Source organism: Delphinapterus leucas, chromosome 10, assembly GCF_059928025.1.
Source record: "Delphinapterus leucas isolate spDelLeu-1000000601 "Yukka" chromosome 10, BTC_Dleu_Yukka2, whole genome shotgun sequence".
NCBI lineage: Eukaryota > Metazoa > Chordata > Mammalia > Artiodactyla > Monodontidae > Delphinapterus > Delphinapterus leucas.
Window position 1 is genome coordinate 82,347,463 of NC_143138.1, and position 24,364 is coordinate 82,371,826.

At 37.4% G+C, this 24,364-nt stretch overlaps 1 protein-coding gene across 6 annotated transcripts in view; it reads right to left on the reverse strand.

Annotated features, from left to right (window-relative positions):
* Positions 1 to 24,364, reverse strand: part of SUCLG2 (succinate-CoA ligase GDP-forming subunit beta) — a 318,185-nt gene that overhangs the window by 207,900 nt on the left and 85,921 nt on the right. The window lies entirely within an intron of this gene.

Sequence of the window (24,364 nt, forward strand, 5' to 3'; positions counted from 1 at the left end):
ATACATTCCTTAAATAAAACCATTAGCCTTCACATCTTCCTCTAACAAATGTCATTACTGTTTGAGCCTCTGCTAGGTGACAAGCAATATAATGGGTGCTTTGTGCATCTATTATCTTTAATCCTTCCAATAATTCCATAATTTAGAAATTATTGTCCCCAGTCTACAGTAGAAAACACTGAATGGAGTTCAAAAGTTTTTGAGTGACTTGTTAAGGAATATGACCTCCAGCCCATGCTTTTTCTATTATAGTTTCCATTCCAACCAAGAGGGGGATGTGAATGTTATCTTGCTGCCCAGGGCAGCAGCTCATCTACTGAGAGCTGACAGTTCCCCAATCTCACCATGGCCTAGGGGGTATCTCCAGAAATCAGCTTTGGCAACCCACCTGGCATCCAGGCCCTGCCAAGACTAAAGTTGTCCACCACAGATCTTCCGTTAAGGCCACTGCAGCAGGGGAACACTCCCCCGCCCCCTCACCGTGTCACTGTGTTTGGGAAACCTAGGGTAGCTTTGCTGCAAAGAAGAGCCCACTTGCGATTTTAAATGAAATATTTGCTTTACTTAAGTGACAGATTTTTAAAAACCCATTTTTTTATAAGCCTTTGAGTTCAACTTGCAATTCTTATCATTCTATTAAGTTTGAAATTTTGACATTCACTTTCAAGGCGGCTTTTGATTAAGGTTCAAAGAACTCAAGTTGGACACACTAAACTCCCCCTCAGCAATCAGTATCATTTACACATTTAATTATTCTTAAACATTTTAAACTGAATTTATAAATTGAACGTATCCATTTTCTTTTCTTAAGCACTTCAACTGTCTGACCCAACGAGCAAAACTTTCTCAAGTACTAAATTGCACCAGTAATTCCCTAACAAATTAAAAGATTCAGTGAATTTTAAAACCATTGCAATACTATTTATAATCTTTTTCAAAAGCCTTATCTTTCAACATAAAAATTACAAGAGTAATGTCATTTAATGTCTACTCTGTTACTGTAATATGTCAAATTCTCTTAAATATTACAAACACATCAACTAAAACAATATATACAGATAATTAATAATTGATTAGGATTAATCATATGGGCTTTAGAAATTTCATCATCTGTTTGCTAAGTTATCTGCCTACCTCGGTTAAAAGTAACATAACAACTAAGGAAACGCTTTTCAAATCTTGTGTCACAGATAACATCACAACTCCAAGGAACTGAGGTCACGCTCTTATCCAGGGTGGGAGTGATTTTCCATGTACTCCTGATGGACAGGATGGAACTGTTTTTAATAGCTGCCAAGACAAATGGGGACCCCAAACAGGGTGATCTCCTGGACTATATATAACCCAGAATCACTCAGATCACACCACCAACCTAATACTGCTGAATTCCATCTGATGGCAGCAGACAGAAGTCGGCCACCTTCTGCAGGGCTTTAGCTATTACCTCACTTACTGCATGCACGGTTTTGTGTTTTAGGTTTCCGGGTTTTTTTTTTTTTTTAGCTTTTTAGGAATTTCAGTTGCCTTTTTATTGCTTGAGAACTTTAATGCTATTCCATAAGTTCCTTTATATTGTACTATAATTCCTTTAAACATCTATAAATTTTGTCACTTGATTCAAGACTAAATTCAGCACTTACTGGACCTCTATCAATTTGGTGCTGGTCTCCTCTACACAATTCTTTACTGCCTCATGGAATTCAGAATTATTTTTGTTTGCTTCTTGCCTAACAGAGGTAGTATCAGTCAGAATTAGGTTTAGGTGTCGAGGGACCAAAAAATTTTAAATTATAATTTTGAAATTTTAAGTAAGAGAGAAGTTTATTTTTCTCTCATGTAAAGTCCAGAGGAGAGTTGTTAAGAACTGGTATCATAATCCCACAACCATCACAGTCCCTCAACATATGATTTTGACTTCATGGTCAAATTGGCTGCCATTGGCTGTAACCAAATCATAAGCCCACAGCTAGCTCCGCCAGAGACTGGGAAACACGGTCTCTGCTCCAGGCAGCCATGTACTTAGTGGAAAACTGAGTAGCACCCTGGTACCTGAGAACAAGGGGTGCTGAGGGGGAGAAGGGAAATGTCATGAAGGTATTGGCACACGTCTGCTGGAGCCCGAGTACACAGTTACCGAGGGAGGGAGAGAGGTACCTCGTAGACATGTCAGTAGCATATCTGACAGCACCCCAAAACTGAAGATCTTGGAAGGTGTCAGGGTGGTGGGCAGACAGTACAGTTCCAATTGGCCATATCCATAGGTTACAATCAACTGAGGAAATAAGTTTATATAGAAGATAATGAGAGCCAGGTTTCTCTCCATTGAAGAAAGTATTTCCAAACATGGAAAGGTGAGATGCTAGAAATACCCTTGAGATTTAGGATTAGAATTGGAGGTATTGACATAAACACAATGCTTTTTGTAATGTACGCAGACAAAGAAATATATATGCATATGTTTGTAAGTGTGTGTATGTACAGCAGAATGAATGTGTAATTTTATATACATGTATATTTGTATATGTGTACATACATACACATATACAAGTTTGTGTGTATGTGCATATCATACCCAACTGTCTCTTAAGATGACCTAAAAGCAATGACATCTCAACAATAATGAGCACAACCACATACCAAGTGGTTTTCAAATATTAGCTCTACTAAAAAGAACCAGGGCTTCTTAGAGAAATGGCTAATACTACGTCTGGAACAAGAGAAGTACAAGTTGAAACGGGAATATCTTGCGCCAGCAAGTAAGAAAGTGCTCGAAGAAAAGACAAAGCCATGTCAAAAATCCTTAAGAATGGATGACAATCCATTGAATAAAACAAGAATTCATAGGTCCTTGATGATATAAATAAATGTTGTAAGGCAGAAGGAAAAGCTCTTCTTTTTAGCAGATCACCAACTCATAAATGTAGGAGAAATAATGGAAATGAGAATCACCAATTGGCAGCTATCACAGAGGTAACTGATTCAGGCAGGAGCAGTCCATGAAGGCCAAGGCTGGTGGGTGGAAGTTAGATGAGGAAAAGGATACTGGTGTAATCTCAGAACTCCTCCCCACAAAATTCTAGTCAATCACAAAAGGAAAATGTCAAATGTAAGGTAGAGAAACCTGGCAGACATCAACTGGACTAGTGGTGTGAAAGGTCACATAGTTTCTGATGTGACCAGCTATGAACAGCTGACTATCATTTTTATGGCAGTTTTTTACCAAGAATGCAGGACCTGAATCTAACCATGAGGAGGCACTGGGTGGACTCAGCCTGAGAGACATTCCACTGAAGGAAAGGCCTGGACATTTTTAAACAAGGGCTTGAAAGACAGGGAAAGACCAAGGAAATGTTCCAGAGTAGTAGAGATTGAATAGACATGACAACCAAACGTAACATATGTTTCTGACTTAGATCTTGGTTCAGGAAAGAAAAAGACACTATTAGGACAGCTGCTAAAGTCCAAATAGGCTTTGTAGATAGGATGGTAGTAGTGCATCAACAGGGTTTCCTGATTTGGAGGGTTGAATGGTGATGATGTAGGAGAGTTTCCTTGTTTGTGGGGAAACACACACCACAATGCTTAGGGTGAAGACGTATCACGTCTGCATCTTGCTCTCAAATGTTAACAGTTGGGGAACTGGGCTGAAAGTGATATGGGAGTTGTTTGTATGGTACTTAGAATTCTCCGTAAGTTTGAAATTATTTCAAAATAAAGTATTAAATAAAAAAAATCAAGGTCCGTTGTTCAGGAAGGAGAGCCCTGACACTGAGAGAGCCGGTGGTCTGTGCTGGTGAGGCTGCACAGCACGCTGCTGTGCCTGCATCACCTTTCTTGTCTTTGTTCAGCTCTAAGGTTATAATCCTTGTTCCCACTGTCTTGTCCTAGTTGTTTGCTTTAACAACATCATTTCCTCTCCTCGGGTCCATCAATAAGATTCCAACCCACCTTATGTCCAAACCAGTCAGTTACCACAGGCAATACATTTTGAGGCAGATAACAAGATGTTTTCAACATCATATTACCTACATAGCATTTAAGAGCTTCTTGACACAATTCTGCCCTGAAGTAACATGCCAAGAAAACAGGAGAACAAGTGTAATACCCAGGCAGTGTCGGGAGGATAAGACTGCACAAACCGTAGAAGATAAAACAGAAGTGAGAGCAGGTTTCAGAACCACACAGCCTTGGGGGACCTGTACACCAAGCACAGAGACCATCCACCACTAGCACAAAGACCTACTTGAACCAGAAGTTTTCCCAAAAGTCTGATCAATGAGTCTCTCAACTAGAATTCTAGACTCTGCTCTTACCAATGTAACTTAGGTTTGCAGACCTATCACTCATGGGAAAAAGAAGAGAGACAATGAGAAATCTCCTTCCTAGTTTCAAATCTACAGATTCCGTCCTCAGTGACGTGAAGAAGGCTGGACACTTTCAGAAATACTAATATCTCAAATTGTGTGGTCATTTATAACACTTGTTAATGTCAATTTATGATCATTGTGTCTGATGCCTATAATGAAGAGAATATACAGTTATTAATTCTAAATATGAACACTTTGCCCTTTTCATATTCAAATTCACAGTCTATAAACATTTATTGAATTCCTACCACTCTGAGCCTTCAACACCAAGATCACTGAAACAGCAGTGCCCTCACTGAGTCCACAGTCTTGGGAAGCACAGACAAGGAAACTAACAAATTTAATAAAAAGCACATATGACATCAAATTGTTCACCATTTCTAGGTTTGCCCAATGAAGTACTGAACCTTAGGTTATGTTATCTTAACTTATTTTACTGTTTTAAAGTTAGGAAGCAAACTAGGGAAACTGAACACACACTAGCTGTGGGCTTCATCATTTAAACATATCAAGCCATGAGTGATATATCACCTAAATAAGTGGTTTCCAATGTTCAAGTCTGAGCTATATCAGAATACCTGTGGCACTTATTAACAATTCAGAAATCCGGTACTAATGAATCAAAATCCCAGGAATCAGACTCAGAGGAGTTCTTCAGTGGATTTTGATGCACAGCTAAGTATGGAAACTTCTGACTTAACCGTCACTAATTCTGAGAGTGACTTTAGCTCACTACAACACTAGTTGGCAAAATAAAAATCAGTCCCTTGGCTGTGAAATTTACAAGACTGCTGATTAATTCATTTGAATATGATTAAACTTCTTCCCTCTACCCCGGGTTTGTGGACAGTGAGGAACCAAGATGTTTGCTGTAGCATCCATTATTAGTGCCATTCCTTTCCAAAGGCTGTCCCTTTGACCTCCGTTTATCCCTCCTGGTCTCCTCTATGAGTTTATAGTTACTTGCTGTTACGCAATTACATCATGCTGAGTATGAGGACACCCCACGAGCTGTTAGCTATATTAACTTAACAATAGATTTCAGAGTGTGATTTCCAATTAATTTCATTTTCCATATGCAAATGCATCTCCATGGGAAGCCAGAATTATAGAGTAGCCATATGGTGCCTCATAAGTAACAATTAAAACTAATTTTCTATTCTTTGACACAAAAAAAAAATCATACAGTTTAAATGCCACAGAGAAAATTGAAACTTCAACAGCATCTGTAGCTCTCTAGAAAGAAGATGCCCCACTTTCCACATTTATGTCCTGATACTCCAGCTTCTAGCTTGGCAGTGAGTGGCTAGGTAAGGACTGAGCTCTCGCCTGGCTTTTTGCATGTTTGCTTCTTCACTGCTTTTCCCCTGGTGGAGTGTCTCAGGGCAGCTGTGAGAAAGTCCTCGGCTGTCCATTTCACATCAGTGAGTTGGGCTGAAAGAACAGTTTCCTTTTGAAACAGGTGATTTCGGGTAATAGAACTTTTCTACAGACCCATTTCCAAAAGGTGATGTCTGAAACAATGCTGCCATCTGCCCAAGCCAGGGGGAAAAATACACAGTCCCACTGAAAGCAGGTGATGTTTTTTAAGCCATGAATATAATTGTTCTAGGCTAAGGAGGGCTGGGGGAAGAGACGCTCCCTCTGGAAACTAAGGCTAGTGTGTTCATCAGATGGATGGCCCTTTTATACTTAACATAGGGTATAATTTTGTCAATCCCCAAGGGTCCAATTTTGGCAGAATCATCAGCTGAGAGGTTAAAAAACAAAGCAAAACATATCAAGACTCTTTTCAAGATATATAGTGTGACAAAATCCTCAATTTTATTCGTCTTTCACCATTTTCAACTCTAAACCTGTCAAGTTTTTATGTGAGAGCAACCTTGCCATAACACACCCTGCTCACAGCAATGTGTGACGGTAATGCAGGTGAGTGCTCTGTACCCCCAAACTTCTCATCACCACCCCCAGCCCTGAGACTAAGCCAGCCTCTGTCCCTCTATGGGACAACCTCTGGTGACTTTCTAGTGTCTCTTCCCAGTAACCCCAACATCCCTGGATCGTCACACCCATCTCCCTTTTCACATCCTTGGAAAAACAAACTCCTCTCTTCTTTCAAATTACTAAATATCAAAGCATCCAAATTCCAGTCTTTCTGCCCAACCTTGAGATGCCCTACATGGCAGAGATTACTATTAATATTATTTAACGCACAAGTTTCCCTCACCCGGCCCTATTTTTTTCCTTCCACCCTCACCTACACACACAGAGTGAATATAAAAACAGCACGACAAACATAAAATCAGCAAATTAATATTAACACAGTTGTATACTTTGTTCATCTAGGATGGGAGATTTCTGACCCTGCCAGATGCTTGGAGAATATCTAAAAAATTCTCTTTGATAGCTAACCTTTTTTTTTCTGCAGGGAGCGACACAACCTTCTCAGTCATTTAGTATTATATTCAGTTTGTCTTATTCTCAGAGGCTATTTGCATCGTGTTTTCATGCCTCCTACAAATGCACTGAGCAAAAGTAATAAGCAGCGGTGCTTCCTATTTTTTGTTGTAAGGAATTAATAACCACTAAACACATCAGTCATTCACCCCCTTCTTGTGGACACTGATGAACACCATGAAAATGAAGTCATCAGACTATACTACAAAGCTACAATAATCAAGACAGTATGATACTGGCACAAAAACAGAAATACAGATCAATGGAACAGGATAGAAAGCCCAGAGATAAACCCACGCACATGTGGTCACCTTATCTTTGATAAAGAAGGCACGAATATACAATGGAGAAAAGACAGCCTCTTCTGTAAGTGGTGCTGGAAAAACTGGACAGCTACATGTAAAAGAATGAAATTACAACACTCCCTAACACCATACACAAAAATAAACTCAAAATGGATTAAAGACCTAAATGTAAGGCCAGACACTATAAAACTCTTAGAGGAAAACATAGGCAGAACACTCTATGACATAAATCACAGCAAGATCCTTTTTGACCCACCTCCTACAGAAATGGAAATAAAAATAAACAAATGGGACCTAATGAAACTTAAAAGCTTTTGCACAGCAAAGGAAACCGTAAATAAGACCAAAAGACAGCCCTCAGAATGGGAGCAAATATTTGCAAATGAAGCAACTGACAAAGGATTAATCTCCAAAATTTATAAGCAGCTCATGCAGCTCAATATCAAAAAAACAAACAACCCAATCCAAAAATGGGCAGAAGACCTAAATAGACATTTCTCCAAAGAAGGTATACAGAGTGCCAACAAACACATGAAAGAATGCTCAACATCATTAAATCATTAGAGAAATGCAAATCAAAACTACAGTGAGATACCATCTCACACCGGTCAGAATGCCATCATCAAAAAATCTAGAAACAGTAAATGCTGGAGAGGGTGTGGAGAAAAGGGAGCCCTCTTGCACTGTTGGTGGGAATGTAAATTGATACAGCCACTATGGAGAACAGTATGGAGGTTCCTTAAAAAACTAAAAATGGAACTACCATACGACCCAGCGATCCCACTACTGGGCATATACCCTGAGAAAACCATAATTCAAAAAGAGTCGTGTACCACAATGTTCATTGCAGCTCTATTTACAGTAGCCAGGACATGGAAGCAACCTAAGTGTCCATCAACAGATGAATGGATAAAGAAGATGTGGCACATATATACAATGGAATATTACTCAGCCATAAAAAGAAACGAAATTGAGTTATTTGTAGTGAGGGGGATGGACCTAGAGTCTGTCATACAGAGTGAAGTAAGTCAGAAAGAGAAAAACAAATACCGTATGCTAACACATATATATGGAATCTAAAAATAAGAAAAAAAAAGGTCATGAAGAACCTGGGATGGGAATAAAGACACAGACCTACTAGAGAATGGACTTGAGGATATGGGGAGGGGGAAGGGTAAGCTGGGACAAAGTGAGAGAGTGGCATGGACATATATACACTACCAAACATAAAATAGATAGCTAGTGGGAAGCAGCTGCATAGCACAGGGAGATCAGCTCGGTGCTTTGTGACCACCTTGTGGGGGGATAGGGAGGGTGGGAGGGACGGAGACGCAAGAGGGAAGAGATATGGGGACATATGTATATGTATAACTGATTCACTTTGTTATAAAGCAGAAACTAACAGCATTGTAAAGCAATTATACTCCAATAAAGATGTTAAAAAAAAAGAACACCCCTCCCCCATGATTAACCATATTTTGCTTTTGCACCCAAAAAAAACTTTGTTAATGTAAAAAAAATAAATGAAATAAAATTTTCAAAGATAGAAAATGAAGTCAGTTCCTTGATATCTTTTGCTTTCTTGCATTAATTTTAGATTAAACATTGCCAATGTTAAGGCAATATTTTACGTGGCATTTCACGCTAAGCAAATATTAAAGTTCTCAACAACTGTTTTTAAAAAGTCCCCTTATGGCTGACAGAAGAATTAGCCCAAAGCTTAGCAGCTGCAGCATCCGACCTGCTTTGCTAACCATATAAAACAAAATGAGCTGAAAGATTACGTGTATCTTCATATTCCAGCAAAAATAAATATTTGGAAAAACAAAAATTTGATCAAACACTTCCCCCGTCAATATTCAATCATCATTTGATCAATCATTCCCTCTCAGGTTCCCCCTTTTTTCCACCTTATTCCCACCACCTCCATGAAAATAACTTAAGAAATTCTTAGACTTTCACTTTTCAAACTTCCGATGAAATGAAGTGTTTATCATGTGCATCCTAGGTTTCTGTACTCCTGTCTTTATCAGTTTAAAATGCAGACAAATACCCATTTGACACACACTTAGGTAAATAAATCTAGTGGTTGCTAGTCTGCTATCACAGTACATTACAGGGGTTTCCAAAACCCAATCTTCCATTTTTTGAAGGTCACTCCTCCATTTATCAGTCATCCAGGAGGCTCAGATGACAAAGTTAGAACCAAAGACTGGGCCAGACCAACATTTGATTTCCACCAAGGTTTGAGTCCTGTTTCTACATCCCTGCCTCCATTTCCTTTTTCATTTTATGGGGTAAGGGGAACAAGTCAGTGAGAGGATGAAAAGTCATTGCTCATTAAAGCCACCCTCCCCCTTCAGCACCCTCCCTTAGGGCAGATGAGTGGAGCACAAACATATTCACCGTGTACTCTTCTTTGCATAATCTTCAGTCCTGGAGGTTTTCCTCCATGCTTGCCCTTTAAAGTGCACCCAAAGAACCCAAGTACCCCAATTATATATAATAAGGAAACAGTATGATATTAATGGTCAAGAGCATAGCAAATTACATAAACATTTTCAACATCAATTTCCTTGTTGCAACGTCTTTCACTTCATAAGGTTGCTGAAGAATTAAAACGACCTGATTTGGGACTTCCCTGGCGGCCCAGTGGTTGAGACGCCGTGCTTTCACTGTAGGTGGCATGGGTTCGATCCCTGGTCGGGAACTAGGTTCCCGTCTGCCACGCCGCGGGGCGAAAAACAAACAAACAAAAGAACTGATTTTTATATAAATTGCCCCAAGACAACACGTGGCACAAAGTAAGTGCTCAGTAGGTGGTGTTTCCTATTACTGCTATGAATATTATTACGGCTAAAAAGTTTGGGCTGTATGTATTTACACAATACAAAAAATATATATTTATATATTTTAATACTATAATTTCTAAACTGTATAATTACATAGTTTATATTTTATTATATTAACTGCATGTTCAATATAATTTATAACTTATAAATTGATATATGATTTATATTTTTAATTCATTTTATTAGAGTTTATTATTTATGATTATAACATATAATACATTAAGTGAATTTTGTTATCCTTATTCTCTGAAAATCTCATTACAGAAACTGACTGTAAAGGCCTTGGGTACACCCAAAGCCAGGGTCAGAAATCACCATCTCAGGGAATTCTTCGGAAATCTGCCATGAACAGTGAAGAAGAGTGTAGTGCCATAAGAAGAACCAAGCCTCCTACTCTTGTTCTGATTTTCATCACGTCCAGCCATCAGTAAGAAGTTCTACTCCTACTTCCCTGAGTTTCAAGTCCTCAGCCAGCTTGGAATAATACTTTCATGCCTTTAACGAGAACAGAGGGGGTGACGAGGCCAGAGGAAATGCTTAAGTAAGTATGGTACTTCCACAAACTGGGATATTATGCAGTGTCAGAAAAGAATGAAGAAGTTCCTTATATAATGATCTCTAAGACATTTTTCAGTGAAAAATGGCAAAGTACAGAACAGAATGTATAATACTCTACCTTTCGGGCTGACCAGGCCTGGCAACATTTCAACTATTAGCAGATGCTAGAAAAGAAAAGTACTAGTTGTCCCTGAAGTTTTATTTTGCCAATTAAGTAATATGTGTGAAAAAATAAAGGGGGAAGAATAAGAAGATGAAAACTTCAAGATTATAATAATATTTCCTATTAGAAAAATCAAGCATATCTGCAAGAGCAATGTAACCTGACCAACTTCACAGGCTTTTTTCTTTTTGCAAACAGAGCACGCTGCCAGCATCAGGAGTAAACAGTCTCCATTTTTTTGGACAGCTTTCTTCCCCTTGGAACATTACATCTGAAATGTTGGATCCCAGCATAGACACTTTGCTGAGCTGATTTACAGGGCTCACTGTGCTGGGGGTTTTTTCCTGCTAGTATTCATTCACTCCAGTATATACTCCATATTGGAAAGTGATTTAGAGTTTCAGCAACCTACAAAACAGTCTTCCAAAATAAGGAAGGATATAAGCTGGGGTGGCAGGCTACATTAGTGAAACTGGGTGGAAACCAAACAACGCAATTATAATCTGTATATTCACTGTAATGAACAAGAGTTCCTAAATGAAATCCTCTCTTATGGGTGCTTTGCATCCCTGTCTCAACTATCAGTTTCAGAATCTGCAGAGAACAGCCGGAGCTTGAAATCCTGGTACTCCAGTAGAAAAGTGTCTTAATTTTAAAAAGTAATCATTGGCATAAGCATATACTACTATTTGTAATCTTGGAGCAACATTTTTCCTTTGTAAAATGTACCTTGTAGTATAGTACTTCTATTCTTCCCACAGGATTTTTTATAATGAACATATATTTTCAAACTGTAGCATTTGAAAATCAAAGTAACTGTAACCTAAAAGAATCGATCAAACCTTAGCTTAAATAGAAATTGACGTGACTCCCTTATTAAATATGTGGTATATGCCAGGCACTGTGCTGGGTGCTGGGGATAGAGAAGCAAATATAATAAACGGGGTCCTTGCTTTGACCAGGTTCGTGTCCTATGTCTGGTAGGGAAGTGGGGCTCATTCCACAAATAATTTCATAAACTATTTAATGAAGACATATATATTCTTTACTAGTTCCTTATTTATGAAGAGTTAGTAATAAAAATTCTAGTGAATATAGTGTAGTTTTCTTTTTAACAGGCATTACAGGATGGCTTGAGGGTATCCATGTGAAAACCAGGTATTTTATGATTTCAGTCTTACACCCAACTCTATAATCCAATATTAGCTATTAAAATACAAACACGCCATGTTTCTAAAAATGTATCACATGTCCCTGGTCACCCCCCTGAGTCCAAACCACTTAACATCGGCATACAAACAAATGCCCTTCATAATCCATCAGTGTGAGAAATCCCACTGCCCCTGAGAAGCCTTCTCAACTGCCAGCTAAGGTTTGTAACCCTCCACCTTCCCACGGTAACTTATCCATACGTCTACTACTACATTTATTGCTTTGTACTAGAGTTATCTGTCACCCCCTGTAACCTGTGAGCTCCTTGGGTGCAGGAACTATGTCTCACTCGTGACGCGTCACCAGCACCTTCTCCAGTGCCTGGCACACTGCAGTCACTGGATACAGGTCTGCTGAACGCATCTGTGACAGAGGATGAACGAAACCCAGCAAGGCGGCTATCACTCAAAGTTCTCCACGGTTCCACAAAGCACATCCACTGCTTAAACTGGAAATGCCCTAAATTTCTTCTCCATCTCAGCTATCTACCATAGCTGAAAATCATTCCTTTCTCTTCTTATCTTTTCTTTACTCAGGTGCACTCTATTCCAATTACTGTGGTGACAACCTCAGCTCCATCGGTCAGAGAGAGTACAGCCTACTGGAAGGAACCACACACTTGTCCACTCGGGACAAGATTTTTAAACTCAAAACAAGCATTTGCAGGGAGATGCTCAAGCACCAGGCAGCTGATGAACCTTTTTAATGAATTCCTTGGTTCTTTGAAGATGGTGAACTTTCTAGCATGTCTTTGACCTTACAAAGTTATGTCTTTACCCCTCAGATTGTAAATTTAGAGTCAATTTAGAGAAATAAATCTGAAAATGCTACAGGGGGAAAATGGTTTAAGTAAGTTCTAATTCATCAACTGATGGACTTTAATACAATCATTATAATTACATTTGGGGGGACTATTCAACGACAAGAGAAAATTCTCATATACTCTGTGTTAATATAAAGAGCAGACTATAACTGTATATAAACTATGATCTACATTTTGTGAAATAAAGCTGTATGAAAATAGTTAATATATGTATATACTTGCATATAGAAAAACAAAAGGGACCAACTAAATTATTATCTCTCTGTGGACAAGTTAAATGGGTGAGTTCTACTTCCTTCTTCATAATTCTCTCTGGTGTCAACTTTCTCTACTACGACCATGTATTACCTATAGAAATTCTGAAAATAATGTACTTTTTTTTAAAAGTAAAAAGCGCATATTCTTAACAGATAATTATAGTGGATTTTACAAAGTAACAATTTTTCCTCTATCTTCCACTAATATACTTTTCTATTTTTAATTGAATTGTATTCATTAGAAACACAAACAGCACAAGTAAAGATGAGCTATTATGCTTCTCTCCATAGCAAATAACTTTTCAAGAAATCTGAAAGATAAAATTGTCTAGGATTTTAAAGATTAATGGTTACCCTCATATTATGGATTTCTTCTATTCTTTATTTTTAATGCCTCATAACTACAAAATGTTTAAGCTCCTTCAGTAAGGAAGAAGAAATACCAACGAAATCAACAAAATACTTTTAAACATAAGGTAATACTGCATTTTACTATGACAGAACTATGCTTCTTATGTCAGAAGTTTCAAGACAAAGAAAAGAGTAATCTGAAAACATTCTGACAATATTTGTATTCATGTCGCTCTTTATTCCCACTCGCACAAAAGAAAATTCTAGTCTCTTTTTAATTTATTCCATTTGGAAAGAGGTTGCTTAAAGTCCACCAGAGAGATGGGACCCAAATCAAGCATCCCACCTTGCCCTCTATTGAGACTGTCAGCTTTTCCTTTTGATCTTTCTTTGCACTTGAAGAACCTAAAATTGATTTTTTCCCAGTTGAACCAAAGTAGAGGAGGGGCAATGTTTTATTAAAAGATTCTTCATTCCCCTAGCATAATCCATCTTCTTTATACACAAAGAAAATCTGTCTTTTTGTTCTTGAGAAAATGTTTTCAGAAACTATTGCTCTGGAAAGTTAATTCAATTGTACGTAACACCAAAAGAGAGAAAGGGAGAAAAGAAAAGGTGATGATGACAACACTATTAGCCGCCCCAGCGAAGAAGAAAGACGTGTGTTGATTAGCTCTCTCAAGAATAGCTGGCAGAAGTGAAACTCCACCAAAATGTAAAACACGGGCACCTTGGAGGCCAGTCTTGCATGACTTTTGTTGTACCTGAGAGGGAGACCACGACAGCAAAAGAACCTGTATTAGAGTCACTGAACACTTTTCAATTTAGGAAAAAAATCACTGTTGGGCTTAAATGTGCTAAAGAAAATGGCATTCATGTTACACAAAAGGCAACAGAGTAAGGAGAATCCAAAGTGATCCCTCAAATGAGAAAAAAGTGCGGGGTGTGGTTTTCCAACCAAATGGTGGAACCCAGCCAGCTACAACTCTGAAGGAAAAACATCAAATAAATTTTAAAGTGGCAAAGTAAGGGAAGGATGAAAAATAAATAGAAGTCTAAAAATTAATATGATTCTTTACTTCTATGTAAGCCCAAGATTCTATAGCAACACAAACAGAGGCAAATGAGAGAGAAAATGTGAGAAAACAAATGCTTTCCATTTTGGTCTTACAGAAAGCTTAAGTGACTTCTCTTTCTTTTTTAAAAAAAATGTATTTAAGAAAATAACATATGTATTTTAATTTTTAGAGCAGTTTTAAGTTTGCAGTAAAACTGGCGAACAACCGATTAATTATGCCTACATAATGGAATGCCAATAAAAACCCTGGCCACCAAACTCAGACAATCTTCCCTGGTTGGCAATGCTGTGTGCCATGTCACACATTAATGCTGGGATGGTAACATGTGCTGACTCCACAGGGAAAGGACAGAGGAACTTCCCAAGGAAAAAGGACAAAGCAACTTCATGTATGGAACCCTCCCAAACTCTGCTTTACACATGTCTTCCTCGGGCTGATTTTAATCTGTATCCTTTCCCCATGTGCATAACAGCTTGGAGTGAGATCTATGAGTCCTCTTAGCAAACTAGCAAACCTGAGAGTAGTTTTTGGAAACCCCCAAACTTGAAGTTGGTGTCAGAATTAAAGACAGTCTTGGAAACTGTGCCCTCTAACTTTGCAGTTTGGCTACCTGCAGGTAGGAGTGAAACCTCAGGTATCATCACTGCAGTAGCATTTCTTCCAAGTGCCCCAAACTTTCAATCATGATTTCCTTCCGTACCACAGCACATAATCCTAATCTGCCTGCTAGTTACAGTGGTTCTAAACTCAGGGTGATTCTATTCCTCACAGGATGTTTGACAATGTCTGGACACATTTTTGGTGGTTTCAACTGAGAGATGCTATTAGATTCTAGAGAGTAGACGTCAGGGATGTTACTAAACATCCTACAATGCACAGCATCACCCCCACAACAAAGGATTATCCAATCCAAAGTGTCAAAGGTGTCAAGTTTGAGAACCCCTGCATTAGAACTTTGACAGTCACAGGGTGAAACCCCAGATCTGAGATGACAACTCTAGAAATAGTGAGGAGACGGCACCTGAATTCCAAGGGGCAGTGTTCAAATTCCCATTCCACATAAGTCACTATGGTTTGACACTGGACAAACTTCTAAACCTTTGGCCCCCAATTTCCTAATTTGTAAAATGAAACTAATGATTAAGATTTACCCCACAGAATTGTTTAGAGAAGAAGTAAAGCTATATATTAAAATGAGTTAGCAAAGTATACGGACCAAAGTAAGCACCGGCTGAATGTTCACTCTGTCAGTTAACTGTACTTGTATAATGAAAACCATTAAAAAAAAATGTTTATTGATTGGAACACTGGTAAAAGCAGGTTTACAAATCAGTTTTTCTTAATGTGTTGCAGAATAGATAGATGACTCCTGACATCCTTTAGATGTCATAAATATGAGCTGTCAACAAATTATTTCTTTCTATGTAAAATTTGTCTTCTCTGCCCATGACCTTTTTTCCCCCTCTTTCCTTTCATCATCACATGTGGTAGCTTTTCTGAACCAAGAAACAAAGTTTATATCACACATGAGAGTTACTTTAGAGGCAATGACAAAGAAAATAAACCAAGCAATCCAGTAGTGACACTGCTGGGCAGTCAGCTGAACACAAGCACCTGTTAAAATCAACTACCAGGTAAGTTAACTCCCTCCTATATGACCATCTCCCAGAAAATTACAAATTGCCTGATACGTGAGATCACTAAGAGCACAGAACTGTTCATGTTATAGTTGAAAACTAAAAAGGCTTAATTTGTTTCCTTCTGGCTGGTGTCTTCCACCACCCTCTATGCTAAAGTGAACTATTCAAACAAGAGGCATAAATTTTCCCTCTCAGGCCCCCAAACCTGTCACCACGCCTGACATGCTGCATGCGTTAACTCATATGTCTTGGATGGATGAGAGAACAGACGGACAGATGGCCAAGTAGATGAAAAAGTATAAGAGCAAATGGAGGAACAAATAGAAGAACAAATAAATGAATAATTAAGGGGAAAATATGTTGCCTTGCTATTTTGACACCAAAGTTGTATGTGGATGTGACTATAACTATAAATTTAATTATTTACCAATCAACAGAATGGTGAAGAGAGGACAGAACTCCTCAATATAATCACAGATGAAGTCTTGTCTTCACGACAGATTCAATGATTTTGCAGAGACATGTTCATTCATAAACCCAGAGACTCTCTTTGAAGGAAGAGACAAACTATGCTATGATATGGTTTGTATAAAGCAAACCACAAAAACATTTCGTGTGTGTTAGTAAATAATCTGTACAATTTTTAAGAGAATAAAGGTAGACAGGAAATTTTCCTGATTCCAGAAATGAACAGGGTTTTAAGAAGTATTTCCCATTCATAAATGTGTTGAAACATTCTCCTCTTTAAATAGCAAATAGATGAATTTAGATAAACATATTTAAATTCCCAGAGCAATCTCAAGGAGCGGCGACAGTTTGGGAAAATGTCAAGAACACCCTCTGCTTGAGAAAACTGCTGTGCTATGTAAGATGGAGATTATCTTAAGGAAAATAGAAACCTTCTCAAAAAACCTTACTGAGTGCATCATTTTTTCCCAACTGTTGATTTTAGAGAATTTCAGTTGAGAGTTACTTCTCTCTGCCAACTAAATATAAATATCTCATACCAACTGGGTTAGGGGGAAAAGCATATAGGTTAAGACAGAAAGTACACTTGATTCATTCTCACTAAGAAATGATAACCAAATTGTCCAAATGAACTTTCACTATCAATACCAAAACAGTGACTAAGAAAAGAAAAAAACTCAAAATGGATGTCACCTGAGTATAAACAACTCAACAGGTTCACCTGACTCAGTTGGGTGGTAAAGAATTAAATAAGTAAAGAATTAAGTTAACTAGGGCAGTTTAGAGTAAAGTTCACTTTGTGCTAAAAATAAGCTATAAAGAAGAGAGTTCATATTGGAGAAAATTAAAGAACAGTCAAAAAAGACCTCATGCTGCACATAAAACAAACAATAACTAAAACAAGTAGTACTTCTTCAAGATGTGCAAAGTCATAAGGAAGTCATAAATAAAAGGACTTTTAAGAAAACAAGGTATACTCTTCGTTACAAAAAGAATTAGGACTCAGAACAGTTTGGTTAATAAGTTTAAGCAGAATCAAGAGCTAGAAAAAAATTAGATTAAGTGAAATAAACTAAGTGAAAGAACACACAGAAAATAAATGACATGAGAAGAAAATCTGATTTCAACATTAACTTTTCATAGCTACTAAATGCTAAATATCAATAAAAGACTTCTGATTATTATAAAGCAGAGACTCAAAACCTGGTGGCATTTCAACCAGTGGATACCTAAAATAATTTCTTTTGATACTCAGGGCAAAAATCTGACAGCCAAAGAAGCTGTACAGAGCTTCTGTCTTGACGGGATCTTTCTCTTCTAGTAATGACAGGAATGGGAAGAGGGAGGACAGGAACTCTCCAAAGTCATAAAGGATTATACAACCAGGGCAGCCAGATACAGCTCTATGCTAGAGGGGCAGCCACGCTGTAGTCTAGCCAGTCATTATGCTAGATATTTTACATGCACTTTCTCATTCAATTTTATCTTAATGAGCAATGGAATCAAATCTCCATTTTCCCAAAGAACCAATGGGCAAAAGTAAAGAATACTCTCTTTAGTTCTCTATCTTAAGAAGAACTGGAGGAGGGGAAAGGAGAATGACCTGTGAAATGTGCATTTCAAAAAACATCATCAACCAATTAATGAGAGCTTGGTGAGAGGGGATGGGGTGGGGAAAAGCCATGAGGGTTATTATGTTTTTCACTCTTCCTTTCTCTGTGTGCTTTTCTTTCTGATTTGGCCATAAAATAACATTTTTAAATTGTACCACTTCAAAAATCACATGCCTGTTTTTCATTAAGATGATTAATTATATATTGCTATATAATTGATAGTATATATAATATATACTATTTATAATGAACATGTAGTATAAATTCAATAATATAATCAACACATAGTAATATATATTTCATACATTTATAATTTTAGGGGCTATTTTTGTATCCAACAGGTAAAGAATTGTGGCACCTAATCAAGAATAAGGGTTTGTGTCTACTGAAATTATCTAGTTACCTAATAAATATTTAGACAAAATAATGGTGATATTTTATGTTTTCAAAACATCTTAGATTGGCTTATCTAAAAAACAAGAGCATATTTTTTAAAACGCATGCCAAGTGTATTTTGTATTTGAGGGTGGAATCTCAGTGGAGCCAGGGTGAGAGGAACAGTGCAGCGAGGCAGGTAGGAAGGAAAGGAATCCAAAGTGGTAGCTGGCAAGGTGGCCCGTGCTTCAGCTGGATGGTTGGTCATGGAGGATGGGATGTCTCCAGAGAGGCCATAGGAACCACTGTGTCTGGGACAAGCCATAAGGGAGGAGTAAGGGATAAGATGGGGCAGAAGGGCAGAGGAAGGGATTTATCTGCAGGCTTTTTCTGTCTTCAATCTCCTTTCTCTCACTCACTCCTTTCTCTCACTAAAGTTTGCCAGAAGTTGGCGGGAGAAGCCTGAGCCTCAGAGGTTCTGGTGTGGTTCAGCTTAGGCCTCAGAGGAGACAAAGAGCACCCACTCAGGCCCACAACATCAGGGAGGCACAGAGGAGGCTGTGGCTCTGTGAAAAGATCCAGGAGCGCCTGGCCTAGCATAAATCTAGGGTTCATCCAAGATACTTTCTAAGATTTGAGAATATTTCCAAAGGCTAAAACTTATATCATGAAATCCTAAAATGTCCTTTAAAAGAAGTATTTAGAAATTCCAGTTATATGTAATATCAAAATTTACGTTAAAGCTGAAAATAAAATAAAATCGTGTCTTCTCAAAATGAAATTTTTCCTTCCTCGTTAATAGACCCTTTTACAATTGAGTTTTCACTAGGATAAAGGGTCCAGGTTCACAATTTATAAAGCAGGCAAAAATGAGGCAATTACAAGATTAAGGGTAGAAGAATTTAGAATGTCAAGTGGCATTAATTTAAGTGAGGTTCTCTACACCTACTTTAATTAATGCCAAGTGCTTGGAGAACTTTGTTCTTCTGAGATGAAACCTGAAATTGGATGAGACTAATAGTAATCACAGTCTAATACCTCATCCTTCAGAACAAAAGGTTTTATTTCTCATCACTTAAAAAAAAAACAACAACCTTTTCAATCACAGTATGTGTAATATAAAATCAAGGGGAAAAAATCCAAGCAGATTTTAATAAACTTACTATAGCTAAATTCCAAACCAAGAAACATCCAAAGGGGGCTCTCTGGTCCAGCTTCTCTTCCTATCTGATAGGAGACTGTTCAGGAACACAATGATATTCCAAGATGGATAATAATTCCCCTGGATATACCGGCATAGGCTTTCAAACAAATCAGCGTGTTGTCAGAAGAATAAAATTTGAATTCAGTTCTGGGGTATTGAGTCCATGTCAACTGTCAACCACACTGTAAGGCCATCTTCTAAAAATAATGTTAGTCCGTTAAAAAAAAAAAAACTTTTTCACAGGGGAACATATGACACTGACTTGTAAGTAAAATAGTACCTATTATTCTGAGATAAATAGATAGACATAGTACAGCCAGTATAACACAAGACTAAAAAATCCGGATGATGAAAGACTCAGAAAAAAGTAAAAAGAAAAAAAAGATAGAAAGAAATGAGAAACTATCTTACTAGTAAATACTCTGGCAAATCTCAATTTATGGGATGTTTTATAATTTTGTCCAACCTTATTTTATTTAATCTTTATTAAATTCCACTATTACTAAAAAGGAAATTACAGGCCAATATCTTCGATGAATATAGATGTAAAAATGGTCAACAAAATATTAGCAAACCAAATCCAACAATATATAAAATGGATCATACACCATGATCAAGTTGGATTTATTCTAGGGTCAACAAGGATAACATTCACAAATCAATCAGTGTGATACACCACACTACCAAATGGAAGGATAAATATCACATTATCATCTCAACAGATGCAAAAAAATGCATTTGACAAAATTTAACACCCATTCATGATAAAAGCTCTCATCAAAGTCGATAAAGAGGGAACATATCTGAATATAATAAATGACAATAATGACAAATTTACAGCTAACATCATATCAATGGTGAAAAGCTGAAAGCCCTTCCTCTAAATTCAGGAACAAGTCAAGGATACCCACTCTTGACACCTCTATTTAATATAATATTGGAGTCCTAACCACAGTGATCAGATAAGAAAAAGAAATAAAAGGCATCCAAAGGAAGAAGTAAAACTGTCACTATTTGCAGATGACATGATACTTTATAGAGAAAACCCTAAAGTCTCCACCAAAAAGAACCCAAAACACTATTAGAACAAATTCAGTGCAGCTGAAGGATACAAGATTAATATACAGAAATCTGTTGCTTTTCTATATACTAACAATGAAATATCACAAAGAGAAAGTAAAAAAAAAAAAATCCCATTTAAAATCGCATCAAAAAGAATAAACCACTTAAGAATAAACTTAACCAAGAAGGTGGAAGACCTATACTCTGAAAACTATAAAACACTGATGAAGGAAACTGAAGATGATACAAAGAAATGGAAAGATATGCCATGCTCTAGGATTGGAAGAAGTAATATAGTTAAAATGGCCATGCTACCCAAAGCAATCTACAAATTTAACACAATCCCTATCAAAATACCTATGACATTTTTCATAGAACTAAAACAATCCTAAAATTCATATGGCACCACAAAAGATCCCAAAGCGATCTTGAGAAAAAAGATCAAGGCTGGAGGTATCACCCTCTCAGGCTTCAGACTATACTACAAAGATACAGTAATCAAAACAGACACATAGATCAATGGGACAGAACAGAGAGCCCAGAAATAAACCCACATGCATATGGTCAATTAATCTACAACAAAGGAAGCAAGAATATGCAGTGGAAAAAAGACAGTCTCTTCAATAAGTTGTGTTGGGAAAACTGGTCAGCTACATGAAAAAGAATGAGATTAGAACATTTCCTCCCATCATATACAACAATAAACTCAAAACAGATTAAAGACCTAGATGTAAGACCTGACACCCTAAAACTCCTAGGAGAGAACATAGGCAGAAACACTCTTTGACATAAATTGTAGCGGAGTTTTTTGGATCTGCCTCCTAACACAAAAGAAATAAAAGCAAAAATAAACAAATGGGACCCAATTAAACTTAAAAGCTTTTGCACACCAACGGAAACTATCAACAAAATGAAAAGACAACCTATAGAATGGGAGAAAATACTTGCAAATGATGACAAGGGATTAAAATCCAAAATATATAAACGGTGTATATAATTCAACATCAAGAAAACAAACAACCCAATGAAAAAATGGACAGAAGACCTGAAAAGACGCTTTACCAAAGAAGATAAAAAAATAGCTAGCAGGCACATGAAAAGATACTTAACATCACTAATTATTAAAGAAATACAAATCAAAACAACATTGAAGGGTTTCCCTGGTGGCGCAGTGGTTGACAGTCTGCCTGCCGATGCAGGGGACATGGGTTCGTGCCCCGGTCCGGGAAGATCCCACGTGCCGCGGAGCGGCTGGGCCCGTAAGCCATGGCCGCTGGGCCTGCGTGTCCGGAGCCTGTGCTCCGCAATGGGAGAGGCCGCAGCAGGGAGAGGCCCGCGTACTGCAAAAAAAAAACAACAAAAACAAAAAACAAAAAAACATTGAAATATCACCTCACACCTGTCAGAATGGCTATCAGCAAAAACAAATGATGGAGAGGAAAGTCTACAAATAACAAACACCGGAGAGGGTGAGAAAAGGGAACCTTCGTACACTGTTGGTGGGAATGTAATTTGGTGTATGTAAATTGGTGTAGCCACTGTGGATGACAGTATGGAGGTTCCTCAAAAAACTAAAAATAAAATTACACATGATCCAGCAATTCCACTCCTGGGTATATATCTGTAGAAAAACAAAAACACTAATTTTAAAAGATATATACACACCAATGTTCAAAGCAGCACTATTTATAAGAGCCGAGATATGGAAACAACCCAAGTGTCCATCTACAGAAAATAGATAAAGAAGATGTAGCGTGTGTGAGTGTGTGTGTGTGTATATAATGAAATGTTACTCAGCTATAAAAAAGAATGGAATTCTGTCATTTGCAGCAACAGGGATGGACCTAGAGAATATTATACTATTGAAATAAGTCATGCAAAGAAAGACAGACACTGTATCATATCACTTCTACGTAGAATCTAAAAAATAAAACAAATGAACAAATATAACAAAACAAAACTAACTCAGATACAGAAAACAAACTAGTGGTTACCAGTGGGGAGAAGTAAGGAGGGAGGAGCATGTTAGGTGTAAGAGATTAAGAGATACAAACTACTATGTACAAAACAGACACGCAACAAGGATATATTGTACAGCACAGGGAATTATAGCCATTATTTTGTAATAACTTTTAATGGTGTATAATCTGTCAAAATACTGCCTCACTATGCTGTATACCTGAAACTAATGCAATACTGTAAATTGACTATACTTTGTTTAAAAAAATACACTATTACTATAAAAAATATTTTAAGAGTTTTTTTTTAAAAACATCAAAGTTCATAGGATAAATAATATTCTCTGTTTGTATGTTTATTTCAGCATACTCAGGACAAGCAGCATAGAGAAAGCACACATCACTACCTTTTGCCATGTCCATGATATTTCACTCATAATGTAGACAGAGCAAACTGGAACTATACACTAGACTTTTCTAACAGGATCACTGGATTCTTGTTCTGTGTAGCTCACAGGTTGAGAACACAGGTTTTGCAGTCAAACAGAACTTTGTTTTTTATTTTCAATTATAGGCCCTCGCTAAGTTCTTTGTTTTCTTATCTGTAAAAGTTCTTTGTTTTCTTATCTGAAAATATAGAAAGCATTCCTTGCCAGAGGAATATAGATCAAGCCCTTTCCCTAACCATACGGACACTTTGCCATCTTTTCCTACCCACTGTTATCCCTTTACTTCCTACAGAGCCTCTCCATTAACCACGGTCTGAATTTTGGCCTTCCAGCTTGACCCACCCTCTATATTTTCAGCCTCTTGGTTGTTTGCATTCCTGGATTTGGTCCACAGCTTGATTGGACTCTCTTTTTTTTCCTTGTAAGATAATAAAACCCGTAATTTTTCAATTACTTTATAGTTTTTGTTTAAGTTTTTATATTCATGAAATTTCATTTCGTCTTCACCATACCCTATGAAGCAGATTGTTTTACTAAAATTACATAAGAGTAAAGAGCTTTGAGAGGTATTCTGACTTTCTCAAGTCACAAAGATACCAAAAGAAGCAGAAATGGAAAAAGAATTATGAGCATCACTCCTGAATCCATGTTTTATTTTGCTTTCAGCTATGTTATAAGGCACACCATTTGCATAAATAAAATCCAATAAATGTCCAAGGAAAGTGAATTACATGTGGAGCCTTAAAAGTTAAAAAAAACTAGAAAGAATCAATTCTCCAAAACAGCATAAAATATGCTGGATAATGGCAAGAGATGGCAGGAAGACAGAGCAGACTCCAATACAAAAAAGAAATTTGGGTAATAAGTCCAGTAGAATAGCATGAGGAAGCAAGTAGAAGCATGCAGGGGAGTGTTAACTCCTGATTTTTAAAGACAAACATTGGAAAAATGCCCATAGATGGAGGTCAGGGGCATTCACAAGGAGAACTGTTTCACTGAAGAAGAAGCCATCAAAGATCTATTTGTATACAACTTTACACATGCTGTTTTGTGTGCTGGGTACAATATATCCATGTCCTCAAAGAGCTTACAGTCTAACCTCACCAGTACAAAGAGTTAAAATATACAGCATATGGCTAGGTCTCAAATATGTAAAATATAAGCTCTATAA